Consider the following 5,749-nt stretch of genomic DNA (forward strand, 5'->3'; position numbering starts at 1 on the left):
ACAGTATGCCAAGTGAAACAAACCAGTCACAAATCGACAAACATTATATGCTTCCACACATGGGAAGAATTGAGAGCAGAAAAATCCAGAGACAAAAAGTGGGATGATGGCTGCCAAGGACTTTATGGAGGAAGGAGTGAGGAATTATTATTTCCTAAAATACAGAATCTCAGTTTTGCATCAGAAAAAGAGTTCTGAAGAGAGGTGGTGGTGATGGTTATATAACAATGTGAATGTACTTAATGCCACACTTAAAATGCATTAAGATGGTAAAGTTTGTGCTATGTATATTTTCGCACAATTAAAAATAATTTTAAAAGAAATGATTTATTGAGCCAAGAAAAGACAGGGAAGGAGCTTAAATGCATATTGCTAAGCACAAAACAAGCAGTCTGAAAATGCTACAAACTATGGTCCCAACTTTGCAACATTCTGGAAAAGATAGTAAAAAGACCAGCAGTTTCGGGGAGCAAGGCAGGAGTAAATATCTGAAGCACAGGGGACTTTGAGAAAGTGAAACTATTCTATATGATACTGTCATGGTGGGTGTCTTAGTTACTTTTCTCATTGCTGATACAAAATACCTCGCACCCAAAGTTAAAGGAGGAAAGGTTTATCTGGCTCACAGTTTGTAGAGGTTTCAGCCCATAGTCCACTGGCTCCAAGGCAGGGTGGCATGGCAGAGGTGCGTCACAGAGGAGAAACAGTTCATGGTGGGCAGAAAGCAGCAAGGAAGCAAAGCAGCAAAGTAACAAGTCAGCAGCAGCAGCAGCCTACATCTCCCTTTTATCTCTTCCAGGCTACTTGCCCTTTGAGTGGTGCCACCACATCCAGGAGGCCTTCCCATTATCCACACCCAGAACTACTCCAAACCAATCGGACTATTTAGTAATCACATTCCCTTAGTCCCAGCATATTTAACCCAATGTCACACATTCTAGATCCAGCCCCTCTGAAAATCCCCATCTATGACCACATAAGGCTTTGAGAGGACATCTAGACACAGCCATAACAGTGGGTACATGACATTACATAGTTATCAAAAGCCATGGGATGTGAAACACAGAGAGTAGATCCTAATGTAAACTATGTAATTTAATTAATAATGTATCAATATTTATTCCTCAGTTACAACAACTGTGGTATACTGGTGCTAAAGGTTAAAAGCTGGGAAAATGGCTGATTGGGAAATGAGTTGGGGCTGGGGGTAGCTTACTGCACTTTGACCCTGCAGCCCCACAAGAGGAATCCTGTAAATGGAGCTCACAAAAGTTCTCCCATCTCTGGGCAAAGTCCCAATCACCATTGTTTTATTGGTCACTAAAAGCTACTCCTGCCTCTTCGGTGTGTTTGCCTTGTGTTCCTAGCTGCCTCTACTTCTCTGGTTCCCCAGCTTGGGCTCACCTCACCTGGAATCTGGCTGGACCCTCCCTTCGCCATGGTGGTTCCTGCTGATGTGACTATGGCCCCTGACAATGCTCTTGGTTTGAGAGGACACCAGGAATACACCGATCCCAGAGCCTGGAAGGGGCAGTCCTGACCTCCCAGTTTCTCACTGCAGTCGTTTTGGACCTTTCAGTTAGGTTTTAGCTCTCCCATGCCCTTTTGCATGTCCAAGGAATCTAACAGAAATTACCCTGAGGACTGAAAAAGATGCTACATGAGTGACCCTCCCCCTCCACAAAAACCACACTCAAGAGCCACATATAGTGGCACAGCCTTTAATTGCAGCAATCTGAGAGCTAAAGAAGGAGGTCCGGGAATTAGCTCAGTGGTTCCGGCACCTGCCTCACACGCACAAGGACCCGAGTTTGATCCCTGGTACCAATAAATAAATAAAAATAGTGAGAGCTAAAGAAGGAAGATCACAAGTTTGAGCCCAGCCTGGGACAACTTAGTGACATTACAAAATTCTGTCTAAGGATAAAACTCACAACAAAAGTACTGCGTTCAATCTTCAGTACACACACACACATACACACACACACATATTCAAAATATTCCTTTGTGCTGGAATTAAGTCAATGATCTTACAAGGTTCTATGCCTTGTATCTCTCTTACCTCTGAGGTCTTCCTGACCCCCAGGAATGCCACCAAGAATGTTACATTCTGAGGTCCCACTGACAAAGTCTTGGGTACCTCACAGCAAGCCATTCAAAGACCTTGAAGCTGTTTCTCCCATGGGATAACTGTCCATCAATGAATTCAAGTCTGCAAGAAAGAGTCCAAAGAGTTTCAGGATTCCCCAGAGGTAGGGTCCCCAATAGTAGACGCTGACAACACTCAAAATTCCACAGAAAAATGAGAAAATAAAGATGAAACAGTGATATTAGTAATTTTCACAAAGCCAAGTTTACTAAACTTAACATTGTCTTTCATTGATTATAGATTCCTTCTGTGAGGGGAGGGCAAAAATTGAAGTCAATTTTTAAATGAAATGCTAATGATAAAACACAAAAGGCCAGATATGGCTAAAGAAAAAGCAAGCATATTTTTCTGCCATTAAAAAAAAAAGCCAAAAGTCTGATATTCATTGTACAGATGACAGCAGAGATTATTTCTTCTTCCAAGGACATGTAGGAAGAGATGGGATGCTTGAAGTCACCACCTAATCCAGGAACTGGACACAACCCTGAGGCTCCACCACCTCCCTGTCACTCCAAACCTCCTGCTAGAGCTCCTGAGCAACCCACATGCTTTTCGGTGTTGCTCTTCTCCTCGAGTTGATGGCTAAACCCAGGCAACAGAAGGGAGGAGGTGGGGACCCACAAGACTGAATCATTCATCTACTGAAGAGTCAGATCCTTCAAATCAAGAGGATTTTACAGCCCATCCCACGGTCCACCCAGTGAGAGCCTCACATAACAGACTGAAATCCCAGATCGAATCGTCTCCTTAATAGAAACAGATTTTAAGAGTCAAACCTGGCAACCTGCAGGCTTCAGTGGGGCTTTAAAGACCATAGCTTTATGGGGTTCATACATCCCTTTGGAGCTAAAAGGAGAAGAGCAAACTAGCAGCATTTTCCAGGAAGACCACTCCACAGGGCTTGAGGGGATGAACACTCACTCAAACTGGAAGTCAGTATTCTATTGCTTCACAAACATCTCCTGTGAGATTCAATTTCTTTCTTTTTTTCTCCCAATCCAAAAAAATGGGATAGCTCCATTATTAGTCAGTCACTCAGCCAAGATTTATTATAAAAATTGACAACAAGGATTGTTGGCTTGTTTAACATGAGAGCAAATGCCTTTACCCACATCCATTTTCTAATTAGGTTCATTATTACTCTCTGGCTTTGTAGCATGAGTCATCCAGTGAACTTGAATCACTTTCCTGGGATTCTTCAAAAGGGAAGAGAGGCTGCTATTAGTTAGCATGGTCATTTTAGAGACAGAGAATTCAGTTTCTCAGTGAACTAACGGGCCATCTGGAAAAAAAATTCCAATTGGCCAACATTACAACACTTTTATTGCCAACAAACTATACTGTCCCTTAAGGTAAAGCCCCTAATTTTAAAAAATCTATGATCTTAGAGTAAATACAACCCTTCATCATCTAAGATTCTATATCATACAAATGTTTAAATAAGTCCTGTAAAGCCCAGAGTAAATCCACTTTTACACTTTCTTATATATTGTGCTTCCATGTAATATTTCATGGAAAAGTACATTCTTTTTTACTATATTTGCAAATAATTCATAAGTATGAGAACATTTTATAGAATATAAGATCCAAATGTATAGATTTTTCTACCATCGACATACAGAGCGAAGTGTGCCCATTCTCCAATGCCCATTTTACAGATGAGGAAATGTAGAGTAGGCTCACACATTTAGCAGTATCTGAGCTTGACTAAGCCTGTGATTTTCCCCCTTTGCTAGGTTCTCTGACCTTTCTCAGCCAATGCATGTGGCTGGCTCCCTCAGAAAATTCAACTCTACTATCTCATTTCTCCAACCTTAGGACCCCAATAGAGGTCAAGATTGGAAAGTTTAGCTCGTGCTGCTGTGAATAGTATTATCATACCAACTGTCAGATGTAGGTTTTCAAATTGTTTTTTTAAATGTACTGTTATTTTTCTGGAGTAACACTTGACTACTTTTGAAAAACAGATTCCTGATTCCATCAATGGCAACCAAGTTCCACCTGGTGTTTATTAGCCATGATGAGAAAGAAAAATAGCTCCAAGTTCTGATCCTGCAAAGCGTTTTATTTGGTCTGCATTTCATTTTCCTTTGCTTCATCAGCAAGAGTCCATATGGATGCACAGATAACTTGAAAAATGATTGTCATCTTTCTCGGTAAGTCTGATGAGAAGCCCTATTTTTAACTCCAATCTAAAATACATTAGGGAAGCCATCTAGTGTTCTGAAGTTGGCATTTAGGAGTTCTATAGAACATCCCTCCTCCCTAGATTTGATTTACCATCTGTGTGCATTTTCAGTGTTCCGAAGCATCAACACAGGGTATACATTTCATTTGAGGAAAAAATAAGTTTAAAAACTAAGAGCTCATTAAGCTGCGTTGCCACTAATTCCCTGGTGTTTGGAGCAAGGCACTCAGCTCCCTAGTGAAGGCCAGTTCCTCCTTTGGCCCTGGGCACAGCACAGTCTGTAAACAGTTGGTCAATTTGAAGTAGCTACATGGCATGATCAGAAGAGTCCCAAACGAGAATCCTATATTGTAATTAGTTATTTTTTTCTAACCTCAAAATAGATCCAAGCTTGGCTACTGGCTGTACAAGTAACACGCTACTTGCTGAAATTTTAGGAGCATCAGGAAAAGCCCCAGGAACTTTTCTTCCACCTTCTGCTTTCTGCTTGCTAATTTTATAATAGCTTTATTATAATTGATATCAAATAAACTGCCTATTTTTAATAAGCCTTCTGATCCCATGAGTTCTGGCATATGCACACACACGAAACCATCACCGCAATCAAGATAATGAGCTTTCCTTTCATCGCCCTCAAAAGCTTCACCATGCTCCCTCATAATCCATCTCTCATCCTCCTCCCCATCCCCAGGGAATCGCTGCTCTGCTTTTATCAATATGGATTTGTTTGCATTTCCAGAATTTTATAAAAATGGTATCATATAACATGCACTCTTTTGGGGTGGAAAGGAGTCAGGTTTCTTCCATCAGCATAATGACTTTTAAATTCTTCCCTGCTGTTACATGTGGCAATATTTCATTTTCTTTATAGGAAGGTAGAATTCCACCATAGGGCTGTGCCACAATGTATTGGTCCATTCACCTTTTGATGGACACATGGGCTGTTTCCAGGACTTGAGGATTGCAAGTAAAGGATTACAAGCTTTGAGGTACTTTTGACAAGTTTTTGTATAGACACTTATATTGCTCTGAAGTAATCCCCAGGAATGTGATTACTGGTTTTCATGACTGGTGTATGCATAAAATTTTAAGAAGCTATTTTTTTTTCCAAAGTGATTGCCACATTTCCTAACCAGCCAAAAATGCACAAGAGTTCCTGTGGCTCCAATTCCTCACCAACACTTGACACTTTCAGTATTTGGATTATAGTAATTTCACAGATATACAATTGTATCTCATTAAGATTTTAAGTTGGGTTGCATTAATGACTATGAAGATCAGGATCTTTTCATATGCTTATTTACCATCTGCAAGTCTATTTTTGGTGAAGTGTCTGTTCAAATCTTGTGTCCATTTTTATTGAATTTTTAAAATCCCTTATTGTTGAATTGTGAGAATTCTTTATATATCCT

This window comes from Fukomys damarensis, unplaced genomic scaffold, assembly GCF_012274545.1.
Source record: "Fukomys damarensis isolate Sample0158 unplaced genomic scaffold, DMR_v1.0_HiC HiC_scaffold_73733, whole genome shotgun sequence".
Classification (NCBI taxonomy): domain Eukaryota; kingdom Metazoa; phylum Chordata; class Mammalia; order Rodentia; family Bathyergidae; genus Fukomys; species Fukomys damarensis.